Source organism: Microcaecilia unicolor, chromosome 3 (genome assembly GCF_901765095.1).
Source record: "Microcaecilia unicolor chromosome 3, aMicUni1.1, whole genome shotgun sequence".
Lineage (NCBI taxonomy): Eukaryota > Metazoa > Chordata > Amphibia > Gymnophiona > Siphonopidae > Microcaecilia > Microcaecilia unicolor.
The window spans coordinates 529,544,541-529,558,302 of NC_044033.1; the positions used below are offsets into that span (position 1 = coordinate 529,544,541).

A 13,762-nucleotide genomic window follows, 5' to 3' on the forward strand; every position below is an offset into this window, starting at 1 on the left:
TAACCCCCGAAAAAAACTCTGCACATTGGAAAGTTAAATAATATCAATTCCACACCAATAAATGTCCAAAATAGTTATTAGATGTCGACAAATGTCCAAATTTTAATACATCTAGTCCGAATGGACAGACAGCAGATCATTGTCTGTTTCTAAAAGAAAAAGATACAGAGAATATCTGTCTCAGAAAAATATATTGCTTTACAAACTGTTACTCTGCTCTGTAGAGTTACTGATTACTTATCTTGACTCCCGCCACAGTGGTGTCTCATACTCCGTCAATAACTCCAACAGTAGCATAATCAAAACACAACAGGGAAGTCCCCGTTTCGCCGTCGCTGCTTCAGGGGTTTAAACACATTTGCAAAGTCTCCACATGTATTCTCATCTGCTCATCCTCAAAATTCTCATATCTAAAGTGCTGCACTTACAAACAACGAGCCAGTAACTGCCCCACAGATACCCCCAGGCCCATTAGATCCAGCGGTAAGCATCTTTAGAACAATGGTACTGCAAGAATTTGAGCGATTAGAAGGTTCGTTGGGGTACAACAGATTCAATATTTCTAAGAATGAAAGACAGGCTATAAGGACTTTACGTGAAGACCCGAATATAGTAATACGTCATGCTGACAAAGGGGGTGCCATAGTAATATGGGATAAACAGGACTATATGACTGAGGCATATTTACAACTTCAGAATACACAAAACTATATTGAGTTAGATATGGATCCATCGGCTGAAATAATTAAGCAAATTGGAGAGTTAATACAAGTAGGATGGACTAAAGGGTTTCTGACAGATAAAGAACTGAGATTTTTAAATTTTCAGAAACACAATATTCCAGTGTTTTACCTGTTACCCAAAATTCATAAAAGGCTTGAATGCCCTCCTGGGCGCCCCATAGTGTCAGCAAAAGATTCATTGCTGGAAAGATCTTGTCAATATATAGATACATTTTTACAGCCCTCTCTTGTATCTGTAAAATCGTACCTTAAGGATGGGAAAATTAGGTTCTTACCGTGATAATTTTCTTTCCTTTAGTCATAGCAGATGCAGCCATTACAGATGGGTTGTGTCCATCAACCAGCAGAGGGAGATAGAAAGCACACTTTTTTCAGTGCCTCATACCAGCTTGCTCCACTGCCTCTCTTCAGTATTTGAAGCTTCCAAAGCAGTATGGCAAACCGCAATGGGAATAACATGAGCTTTCCTCACAGCGAACGATGGCCCTACAACAAAGAGCATTAACTCAGAATGGAGGGAATGAAACATCCTCCCGAAGGGCATAAACTCATCCTCCACTGAGACATAACTGGAAGGAATAAATTCATCCTCCCGGAGGGAATAAACTCATCCTTCAAACATGAAACTGGAGGGAATTAAGTCATCCTCCTTTAATTGAACAAGAATCCTGAAGACTGTTTTCAGACTTTCTCCCAAGGACAGAATCTCCAGGAAACACGAACAGAACCTGAAATAGATTTACGGCAGATAGCATCAGACAGGGAGGGATCATGGCTGCATCTGCTATGACTAAAGGAAAGAAAATTATCACGGTAAGAACCTAACTTTCCCTTCCTTGTCATCAAGCAGATGCAGCCATTACAGATGGGATGTATCAAAGCAATCCCTAGATAGGGTGGGAACAAGCCACACCACGCGCCAGCACTTGCGCTCCAAAATGTGCGTCCCTCCTGGCAGCCACATCCAGCCTGTAATGTCGGGCAAAAGAGAGCTTAGAAGCCCATGTTGCTGCACTACAAATCTCTTGAAGAGAGAGTGCTCCAGTTTCAGCCCAAGAAGAGGAAATTCCTCTAGTGGAATGCGCCTTAAAGGCATCAGGCGGAGGCCGGCCGGCAAGCAAATAAGCTGAAAAGATAGATTCTTTAAGCCAGCGGGCAATAGTGGCTTTAGACGCTGGAGACCCTCTGCGAGGACCTGATAGCAAAACAAACAGATGATCAGAGGTCCTGAAAGAGTTAGTAACTCGCAGATACTGCAGCAGAGTCCTGCGCACGTCCAACAGGTGCAATTGCCCAAAAGATTCTGGAAACTCCTCCTTGACAAAGGAGGGCAAGAAAATAGGTTGGTTTAGGTGAAACGCTGAAACCACCTTAGGCAAAAAGGAAGGCACGGTCCGAACCGTGACCCCGGACTCTGAAAACTGCAGAAAAGGGTCTCTACAGGACAACGCCTGGAGTTCTGACACACGTCTCGCCGAAGTAATGGCCACTAACAAGACTGCCTTCAGTGTCAAATCTTAATCTGAAGCACGCCGAAGCGGTTCAAAGGGAGCACCCTAAAGGGCCTTCAGCACTAGCCCCAGGTTCCAAGCTGGACAAGGTGCACGCACGAGAGGACGGAGCCGAAGCACCCCTCTAAGAAACCGTGCCACATCCGGATGAGCAGCTAAAGACACGCCTTCAACCTTGCCACGCAGGGAGGCCAACGCTGCCACTTGCACCCGCAGGGAATTATAGGCCAAGCCTTTTTGTACACCATCCTGCAAAAACTCCAGAATCGGCGAGACAGGAGCCCGCAGGGGTGTGATCTCTCTGGAAGCACACCAGACTTCAAACTGGCGCCAAATCCTGGCATAAGCCACGGAAGTGGAACGCTTGCGGGCTTGCAGGAGAGTGGTAATTACTTTATTGGAATAGCCTCTGCCTCTCAATTGTGCCCTCTCAATCGCCAGGCCATAAGACCAAATCGGCCGGCGCCCTCCATGGTCACCGGACCCTGTGACAACAGGTTGGGAACCAGAGGTAACTGAAGGGGATCCTCTATGAGCATCTGTCGGAGGTCCGCATACCAAGGCCTCCTGGGCCAATCCGGGGCGACGAGAACCACTTCTCCTGGATGCAGCCGAATCCGCAGGAGCACTCGCCCTATCAAGGGCCACGGAGGGGAACACATACAGTAGGCCCGGAGGCCAGGATTGAGCCAAGGCATCCAACCCTGCCGCGCGAGGATCTCTCCGTCTGCTGAAGAAGCACGAGACTTTGGCATTGGTGCTTGTCGCCATTAGATCCATCACGGGCTTGCCCCACTTGGCACATATCTGCAGGAACACTTCGTCTGCAAGTTCCCACTCCGCTGGATTGATCTGATGCCTGCTTAGATAATCGGCTTGCACGTTGCTCTGACCTGCAATGTGAGCTGCCGACAGAAACTGTAGATGCAGCCCGGCCCAGTGGCAAATTTGTTCAGCCTGCGCAGCTAGAGCTCTGCACTGAGTGCCGCCTTGTCGATTTATGTAGGCCACTGCTGTCGTGTTGTCCGACATCACTCTGACAGCCAATCCTTCCAGGGTCACTTGAAAGGCCAGAAGCGCCTGAAACACAGCTTTCAACTCTAGGCGGTTGATGGACCACTCCGACTCCTCGGGTGTCCATAGACCCTGGGCATGCTTCCCCTTGCAATGTGCGTCCCAGCCTTTCAGACTGGCATCTGTCACCACTAGGCACCAATCGGAGAGCGCCAGCAGCATTCCTTGCCGCAGCATGCTGTCTGAGAGCCACCACTCCATGCTGAGTCGGGGCACAGGGAGCCAAGAGAGTCTGCATTGGTAATCCTGAGATACTGGAGACCATCTTTGGAGTAGAGCATACTGTACAGGTCTCAGGTGCGCTCTTGCCCAGGGCACCAGTTCCATGATGGCCGTCATCGATCCAAGCAGCTGGACAATGTCCCAAGCTCGCGGGCGGGGCATCCTCAGGAGCAGACGGACCTGATTCTGAAGCTTGCACCACCTTTGCTCGGGTAGGTACACATACCCCGAGGCTGGATCGAACCTGGCCCCCAAATATTCTAGAGACTGCGAGGGGGTCAGGTGGCTTTTGGCCAAATTGACGACCCAGCCCAGAGATTGAAGTACTGAGACCACTCTGGCTGTTACATGCTGACTCTCTGCAGCAGAGTTTGCTCGAATGAGCCAGTCATCCAGGTACGGGTGAACCCGAATACCCTCTCACCTTAGAAAGGCAGCTACTACCACCATAACCATCGAAAAGGTGCGGGGAGCTGTGGCGAGGCCAAAAGGCAAGGCCCGGAACTGGAATGCTTTCCCATCACCGCAAACCTCAGAAACTTCTGGTTCGGGGGCCAAATTGGAATGTGCAAGTAAGCTTCTTTCAGGTCCAGAGACATGAGAACCTCTCCTGGCTGTACCGCCGCAATGACGGAGTGCAGGGTTTCCATGTGAAAATGCCGCACTCTCAGGGACTTGTTTAATTCTTTTAAGTCCAGAATAGGGCGAAAAGACCCTCCTTTTCGCGGCACCACAAAGTAGATGGAGTAGCGGCCGCAGCCATGTTCGGCGGGAGGTACCGGGGACACGGCCCCTATCTGAATCAGACCTTTTAAAGTCTCCTCTACCGCCGCCCGTTTGGCGGCAGAACCGCATCGGGACTCCACAAACACGTCTCTTACAGGGGCGTCGAATTCTATTCTGTAATCGTCTCTGATCAGGTCCAAGACCCACTGATCTGAGGAAATGTTGGCCCACTCCTCGGCAAAGAGGGAAAGACGTCCTCCGATGACAGGACTCGAGGAGAGGGCCGGCGCACCATCATTGAGAGGGTCGCCCCTGAACTCCAGGCCTTGAGCCAGTGGCTGTGGAACGTTTGTCCGAGCGAAAGGAGTTCCTCTGCTGAAAACGGACACGAGAAGTGAACCCAGCAGAACACCCCGGGCGGTACCTTCAAGCTTCACGGAAGCGAGGTCTGTAAGAGGAGTGGACCGCCACACCCTTAGAGAAAGGCCAAGGCCTATCTTCGGGCAAGCGCTGGGGTTTAGCCTCACCCAGGCCCTTCACAATTTTCTCCAGCTCCTCACCAAACAGGAGAAGGCCTTGAAAGGGCAACTTCACCAACCTTTGCTTAGAGGCCATGTCCGCCGCCCAATGCCGTAGCCAAAGAAGACGGCGAGCCGCTACTGCTACTGCCATGTGTTTAGCCGAAGCTCTGACAATATCATAAAGGGCATCAGCAAGAAAGGATAAGGCCGACTCCATCCGCGGAGCCACATCTGAAAAGGGCTCCGCTCCATCACCGGGCTGTTCCACTGCCTGTTGCAACCAAGCCAGGCAGGCTCTAGCAGCATAACAACTGCATGCAGACGCCCGAATAGTGAGACCTGCAAGTTCAAATGACCGTTTAAGTGCTGATTCCAGTCTACGGTCTTGAATATCCTTCAGGGCAACACCTCCTTCAACAGGGAGGGTAGTTCTCTTTGTCACAGCTGTGACTAGGGCATCCACTTTAGGCATAGCAAAGCGAGCCATATGCTCCTCACTCAGAGGGTATAATTGTCCCATAGCCCTGGAAACTTTCAAAGGTCCCTCGGGGTCAGCCCATTGAGCCGAAATAAGCTCTTGGATGGAGTCATGCAAAGGAAAGGCTCGAGCAGGCTTTTTGGTACTAGCCATCCTAGGATTCACAGAGGAGGCTGTGCCACTAGCAGGGTCCTCAATAGAGAGAGCCTGCAGGGCATCAGAAATAAGCGCTGGCAGCTCATCACGGTGGAAAATCCTCACCGCGGAGGGATTGTCCAGATCCTGAGTCACTTCTGCACCAGACTCTGGCTCCTCAGACCATGAAGGCCTGCCAGAGTCCTCCGAATCCTCGCAGCCCGACCACGGGGGGGGGGGGGGGGGGGGGGGAGAGGGAAATGGAGGTGCAGCACTTTCTGAAAGGGAATGAGCCCTTCTGTGCTTCATATTCTGCCAGTTATCAGGGAATAACGGCCTCAGAGGGCATACCCAGGCTAGAATCCACTGGGGGGGCATTAGAAGAGGCCCATGCCGGGCTTTGTGGGAGAGCTCTTTTAAGCATGTATGTTTTATGCATTAATAAGACAAAATCAGGGGAGAAAAACTCACCCTGGGCACCCGGATCTCTGCCGGGGCTAGTAGCTCCCATATCAGCCTCACTCCGAGGCCTCCCCCCGGGCTCAGGACTCTCCGTCTCAGCGGACGTCTCGCCATGTGGTAAATTCAAAATGGCGCCCGCTGCCAGCTCAGAGCGCGAAGAATCGTCACTCGTCATGCTCGGGCCGGCTCTAACGTCTGTACAGCACGATTTACAGAGCCCCGCTGCTGATCTGCGCTTGCCACACTTGGAACAGCGCTTTACTGTCTCCACAGCCATCTCCGAAAACGGCGGTAAAATTCAAAATGGCGGTTCGCGCCAAAATCGCCCCAATCGCGGGCCCACCCCAAAGGAGTCAGAAAACACTTTTACCTCACTGGACCGAGTATCACAGCTCCAGTCCCACAGAAAAAGGCAAGGAAAAACCTCTGTTTCAGTGTCTAAGCCCTTTTTTTTTTTTTAACACTGTGAGGAAAGCAGAGGTAAATAGAACTCCGGAGGCTCAGGTGAGTGGGAAAGGCAGGGAAAGGGTGAACCTATGTGCCTGCATCCACTGTTGGTGGGGAAGGACAGGGAAAGCTAAGCAATGTGTCCACATCCACGGACGTATGGGTAAGGCAGGGAAAGGGCGAACCTATGTGCCTTTAAAGTGAAGCTGCTATAGCCTCCAACACCCCTGCTAACAACTGGCAAAAGCACAGGAGCAACCTCCAGGCAGATTTTAGATGGAGCTCGAAGAAGCTGCAGCCACTCTGCAAGGGGAGATAGAGAATACTGAAGAGAGGCAGTGGAGCAAGCTGGTATGAGGCACTGAAAAAGTGTGCTCTCTATCTCCCTCTGCTGGTTGATGGACACAACCCATCTGTAATGGCTGCATCTGCTTGATGACAAGGAAACTACTCATTTTTTGCAGACGCTAGATGCCATCAATTGTACTACGCAGGCGATAATGGTGACCCTAGACGTCTGCTCGTTATATACTTGCATACCACAAAGTGAAGCACTGGAGGTCCTGTATGATGTATTGGAATTAAGACCGAGACCGCATGTAGTACCTTCGGACTTTCTTGTTAAATTAAGTAAAACAGCCATGAGTAGGAACTTTTTCCTTTTCGATGGGAAGTTTTTTCAACAAAAATCAGGTATAGCGATGGGGGCAACGTTTGCCCCCTCGGTGGCTATTTTATTCATGGCTGTGTTTGAAGAGAAATGGGTCTACCCATCTAGATTTTTCCAATACGTGCAATGCTGGAAACGATTTATATATGACATTTTTTATATGGACGGACTCTTTGCAGATGTTACATCAATTTTTGGAGTTCCTCAATCAATGTCATCCGCAAATTAAATTTGAAATGGTATGTGATAAACAACAGATTTCGTTTCTGGATGTATGGATTGAGAAGGATATGGATATATTTAAAACTACTGTGTTTTCTAAACCTACTGACAGGAACTCTCTATTGCACTTCACCAGCATGCACCCCCCTCATATGAAATCTAATATCCCGTTTGCCCAATTTCTACGACATCGTCGGATTTGCTCTTCTGATCAAGAAATTAAGCGGAGCATCAAATCTGTGAGTCATAAGTTAACTCAAAGAGGATATCCAAAAAATATTATGAAAAGAGCAGCTAAACGAGCCTGGCATAATCCTAGGGATGCACTTTTGAAATATAAAGCGATACAACAACAAGAAGATTTAATACCATTTGTCATCAAATATAACACTCATACTACCAGGTTAAGTCAAAGCATTAGGAAACACTTTAGAATATTAAAAACCCATCCGGTTTTGGCTAAATCCAATATTTTGTTTTCATTCCAAAGAAATAGTAATCTAGGTGATATGTTGAGCCCTAATGATATTTGGACTGATAAAAAGGGCTTTCATAGAAAATGCGGCCACTGTACTGTATGCCATATTATGGAAGAGGGTGATGGTTTTATTCATCCGAATACTGGGAAAAAGTGTATATTTAGATCGAATACATCATGCGAGACCAGGGGAGTGATATACTTAATTAGGTGCCAATGTGGTCTGATCTATATTGGTCAGACCTCTAGACCTTTAAAAACGCACCTTATGGAACATCGTTCTTGTTTGAAGTTAAAAAAAAAACACAAAGCCCCCACGGTCAATCATTGTGAAGTTGCTAAACATGTATTTGATGATTCACGCTGTACGGTTTTAGAACATCTACCATCTACCTTAAGAAGAGGCAAATTAAGTAGACTGCGACAAATTGAACAAAAGTGGATTTTTTATTTCAAAAGTATGGAGCCAGCTGGATTAAACATTAGAGTAGAATGGTCTGCATTCTTTCGATTATGTTTTGACATATTTTGGAGAACGCTTGAATTGAAATCGGCCATGTTTGATTGGTTGTTTTGAAAGATGACGTGTATCTGCCTGATCAACTTCTGATTGGTTCCCTGCCACTGATGAGTGGGACGTCTTGTATTAATAAATTGAAGGCATCTGTGGGGCAGTTACTGGCTCGTCGTTTGGAAGTGCAGCACTTGAGATATGAGAACGTGCGGAGAATTTTGAGGATGAGCAGATGAGAATACATGTGGAGACTTTGCAAATGTGTTTAAACCCCTGAAGCAGCGACGGCGAAACGGGAACTTCCCTGTTGTGTTTTGATTATGCTACTGTTGGAGTTATTGACGGAGTATGAGACACCACTGTGGCGGGAGTCAAGATAAGTAATCAGTAACTCTACAGAGCAGAGTAACAGTTTGTAAAGCAATATATTTTTCTGAGACAGATATTCTCTGTATCTTTTTCTTTTTGGAAACAGGCAATGATCTGCTGTCTGTCCATTCGGACTAGATGTATTGAAATTTGGACATTTTTCGACATCTAATAACTATTTTGGACATTTATTGGTGTGGAATTGATATTATTTAACTTTCCAATGTGTGGAGTTTTTTTCGGGGGGTTATATGATGATTCACCGAGCTTTAGCCTTATAACCTGTTGTTTTCGGGTTGGCTGGGTGGCGATACTGAATTCCCCTGTTTTTCTCCACATTTTTGAATGTCTTTGTTAAAATTAAACAGCAGATCATTAAGTTCTGTATTTCAATATAATATTTACACAGGGCGTGTGAAACTGTGTCTTTTGATTTTGATATTTATTTATTGGAAGCTTAGTATTGGTCATAAGGACACCTCTACATCTATAGCAGAAAGATCATCCGAGGATCTATCCAGGACTCTTTCCGCCCAGCGGAAGCAGGCTCTGGCCACCAGGGAACCGCAAATAGCCGCCTGCACAGCCAAAGAGGAGACATCAAAACTATTTTTAAGCAAAGAATTCAACCTCCTGTCCTCAACATCCAGAAGGGCTCTTTCCCGATCCACGGGAACCGTATTACGCTTGGTAACCACTGAGACTACCGCATCGACCACCGGCACCTTAAGAAGAGCCCTGTCCACATCTGGCACCGGGTAAAGGCAGATCATCGACCTGGCTGGACGAAAAGCGGAGTCAGGAACATTCCACTGCGCCTTAATAACGTCCCAAATGTCTTGATGCATGGGAAAAGTTCTCCCTGAAGATCTGGTGCCTTTTACCAATAGGTCAACCTTGCAAACCTCGGGAGTCAGGTTTGGATGTTCATCAAAATGCAGAGTGGAGGAAACCAAGGAGATGAGCTCCTGTAAGTCCTCCTTACGAAAACTCCTAGCCAAAGAAAGATCTGGGGAAAGGGATCTGCAGCCAGATCCGTAGGGCGATGAAAATGATAAAGGGAATGGAACAACTTTTTTTTTTTGTTACATTTGTACCCCGCGCTTTCCCACTCATGGCAGGCTCAATGCGGCTTACATGGGGCAATGGAGGGTTAAGTGACTTCCCAGAGTCACAAGGAGCTGCCTGTGCCTGAAGTGGGAATCAAACTCAGTTCCTCAGGACCAAAGTCCACCACTCTAACCACTAGGCCACTCCTCCACAACTTCCCTATGAGGAAAGGCTAAGAAGGTTAGGGTTCTTCAGCTTAGAGAAAAGGCAGCTGAAGGGTGATATGATAGAAGTCTACAAGATAATGAGCAGAATAGAGCGTGTAGTTAGACTCTGGAACTCGTTGCCGGAAAATGTAGTGACAGCAGCTGGCCTTACGGAATTTAAAGGGGGTTTGGACAGACTCCTGAGGAAAAGTCCATTGAATATTATTAAGAATTAAGTTGTTTTTTTTTTTTTTTTTGGGGGGGGGGGGGTTGCCGGGTTCTTGAAGCCTGGATTGGCCACTGTCAGAGACAGGATGCTGGGCTTGATGGACCCTTGGTTTTTCCCCGGTATGGCGGTACTTATGTACTTATGTAACCTGGTCCTCCCAAAACTCCTCTGCTAAGCATTCCTCATCTTCCAGGAACGGCACATCCTGATCTTGGTCAAACAATGAATCCACTTGTGGATCCCAGCATCTAGGTCTTTTTGAAGGAGAAAAAGACCTGGAGGACTCCCCTGCAACTTCTGCCCCAAGAACAGACTTCTTCATCAAGAACGCCTGGTACATCTGGAGGACATACTCAGGGGGAAACCCCCCCCCCTCCTGAGTCCCTCCAGACTGCACCAGAGACACTGCCTCCGTTTCTTTCTGCCCTCCAGAAGGGCAGAGCATCAGAGGAGAGCTCACGCGCTGTAGTACCTGCAGCTGTAGGCAAGATGGCAGCCTTCCGCGCCAAATTTGATGAAGCAGGGAGATCCGTAGCAGAAACTGAGGGCGCTGAGGCAGACGCGACGGACCGGGAAGACAAAGAAGCAGGCGAGATCTCTGACGCCGACAGAGGAAGAGGCAACGATGAGACATCTAGCACTGTACAGAACTTGCATGAGCCGAGAATGCCTACTCCCCGGCACTGGCAAACAATGCAGCGCTTTAGTTTCTCCGCCATAGCAGAGCTCTCCCTGCCCTCAAAATAAATGCTTCGAGCCTTTTTTTTTATATATAAATAAGCTGCCGCTGTCAAAACGCGAGGGAAAGAAGAGTCTGAATTTTTAAAAAAATTTGCTCGTTAAGGCCTCATGGCACTGTATTTTTTTTTTTTTTTTTTTAAGAAACAACCAAGCAAGAAAAGTAAAACCCCACAAGAGAAACAGAACACAACAGAGCTGCCTGCTCGTTAGCACTCTGGGAATAGAAAGGCTTCACAAAATAAACGCTTCAAGCTTTTTTTTTTTTTTTTTTTAAATAAGCCACCGCTGCCAAAACTAGAGGGAAAGGAGGAAGATAGTCTGAATTTTAAAAAATTTGCTCGTTAAGGCCTCGTGGCACTGTGGTTTTTTTTTTAAAGAAACAACTGAACGAGAAAAGTAAAACCCCACAACAGAAATAGAGCACAACGGAGCTGCCTGCTTGTTAGCACTCTAGGGATAGAAAAGTTTCTCCTTTTATTTTATTTTTTTAAGAAAGAGTGGCTGCCTCTTCCAAAGGCAATACACCTTTCCACCGAAAGGGTAGCCACACTGTTACTTAAGAGTAGGATATCAAATCCTATACAGTATAATAAAACGCACCTCCAACATTCTGAAGTTGACTGCATGGCTGAGGCATTCCTGCTCTCTGTATCCATCTCCTGAATTGACATCACGTACTTCCAGGTTCGTACTTCCGGGTTCGTCACAAGCAGAAGTGACCAACCACACGAGGTTTCTTGGCTTCAGAATGTTGGAGGTGCATTCTATTAAATAGGATTGATCAATTCCTTGAAGCACAGCCAGAGCTCAGCATCCTGCACAGTAACGTAACCCGGGCAGCGCTTTAGAAATGTTAAGTAGTAGTAGTAGTAGTATTAACGCTCAGACACCAGAGAGAGAGGGGGGGCATATCTCTGTCACACACACTCTCAGTCAATGTCTTTCTCTCTCTCACTCACTGTCTCTCACACACTCTATGTCTCACACTGTATCACATTCACTCTCTATGTGTCACACAGTCACTCACACAGTCTCTTGGTCTCATACACTCAGTCTCACACAGAGTCTGTGTCTCACACACACTCTCTCTCTCGCACACACTGTACTGTATCTGTGTGAAACACACTCTCTCTCTCACACTGTCTCTCACATACGTACTTGCACATACTCTCTCTCTCACAGACACACTCGCACCCATACTCACTCTCTCTCACACAGTCACTCTCACATACACTCTCTCAAACATACACACTCCGAGGAAAACCTTGCTAGCGTCCGTTTCATTTGTGTCAGAAACGGGCCTTTTTTACTAGTACTATAATAAACGAATAAACTAAACCAAAAATGTGGGAATCCTAGCCACAGACTTTAACAAAAAATGGAGAAGACAAAAACTATATAAAGCCAACCACCTTGGTTTTGGTGTCAACAAAACATGCTTGTAATTTTTCAAGGCAGCCTGAAAATCAAAAGGGCCACAGGGGTAATGGAATGGAATGACATTCTAAACCGTAAAGAGATTCCATAGTACAGACTGACCAAACTTATAGTTGCATCAGAAATGCCTCTCTAAAAACAGTAAGGCCATACAAATATGTAAACAGAAGGGGGACCTCAGGTTGGACAAAGATGACATTATGAGAATTGACATTTAACGTAATAAGACATGTATATTCTGCTTCTACCTCCAAAAAAAGTTTTAAAGCAGATTATTTAATCATTTCTAATACACTATTGCCTAAGCGAGGTACAAAGCAAATGTTCACAAAGGAAGCATAAAAGTACCAAAAAACATGATGACAAACAACAAACACTTACAACAACCATATAAAACTGAGTAAAAAAATATCTAAAAATATGCTCCCATCAAGCATAAAAGGCCTGGGAGGGAGCACATGACACCATGCTGCAGGAGGGACACTGATCTGAGCCTCTCCTGCCTTCACCCCGACATATCTTCTCCAACCATTGATATCCTTTGAAATACTGCAGTTTTGGGAAGCTTGGACCTGCGAGAAGGGGTGAGATACTTTTCATTGCCTTCCTTGCTCCACAAGGCGAATAAATCCGTCCATAAGGACAAAGACCGCGGCCAGATCCAGGAACCTAATTTGGTGGCACCCGCCAGTTCCTCCACCTCATCTGTCTGCTCACAGTGGGCCACGGAGGTAACCGCAGCTCCTAAAAGTGGCCCTGGCCAAAAAGCTGTAGCCTATCAAGGCAAAAATTAGAAAGAGTGGAGGTTAAACTGGATGAATTTGGCTATGAATTTGCTGTGTTCCAGCAACGTACCAGTGCACTAGAAGATCAAATGCAGGGGATGACGGATACTCATGCCAGACATCAATCTCAACTTGCGGCTTTAGAGGAAAAACTTGAGGACCTTGAAAATAGGTGCAGAAGGAATAATTTATGCCCAGTCTACCGGAAACGCTGGGAGCACGAGACTTAGTTCACACCCTGGAAGGTTGGCTCGTGAAGGAACTACAATTATCAAATACACAGGGGCCCCTCCGCATTGAAAGGGCTCACAGACTGGGAACCCACCAACCATCTAATGCCCATCCCAGACCAGTGATAATGTGGTTACCAACTTTGCACAAAAGGATTTGATATTGACTACTCTCCACACGGGGAAAATTTTATCTTACGAGGGAAACCGGATGCTATGCTTCCAAGATTATTCTGCTAGCGTGGGTGCACAGTGATGGACCTTTGCACCGATCTGCACAAGCCTGAACGCCAAAAACATCCCTGCCTGACTGAGAGTTCAACACCAGGGAAAGGCTTTATTTTTTAACACAGCATCGGATGCACAAGTCTTTAACAACTTAATCGGGAGTAGTGGAGTCTGGTGACTGAAGAGCCCCCTAAGGTTCCCTCCAATACCAGGCTAATGGTCAGCTTTATTTTCAGCAAGAAATTTTCTTCAGTCTCATCCTGGTGAACTATATTATCAACCTT

The 13,762-nt window shown here is 47.0% G+C and overlaps 1 protein-coding gene across 1 annotated transcript in view; it reads right to left on the reverse strand.

Moving 5' to 3' along the window:
* Positions 1-13,762, reverse strand: part of WASF1 (WASP family member 1) — a 576,737-nt gene that overhangs the window by 544,940 nt on the left and 18,035 nt on the right. The window lies entirely within an intron of this gene.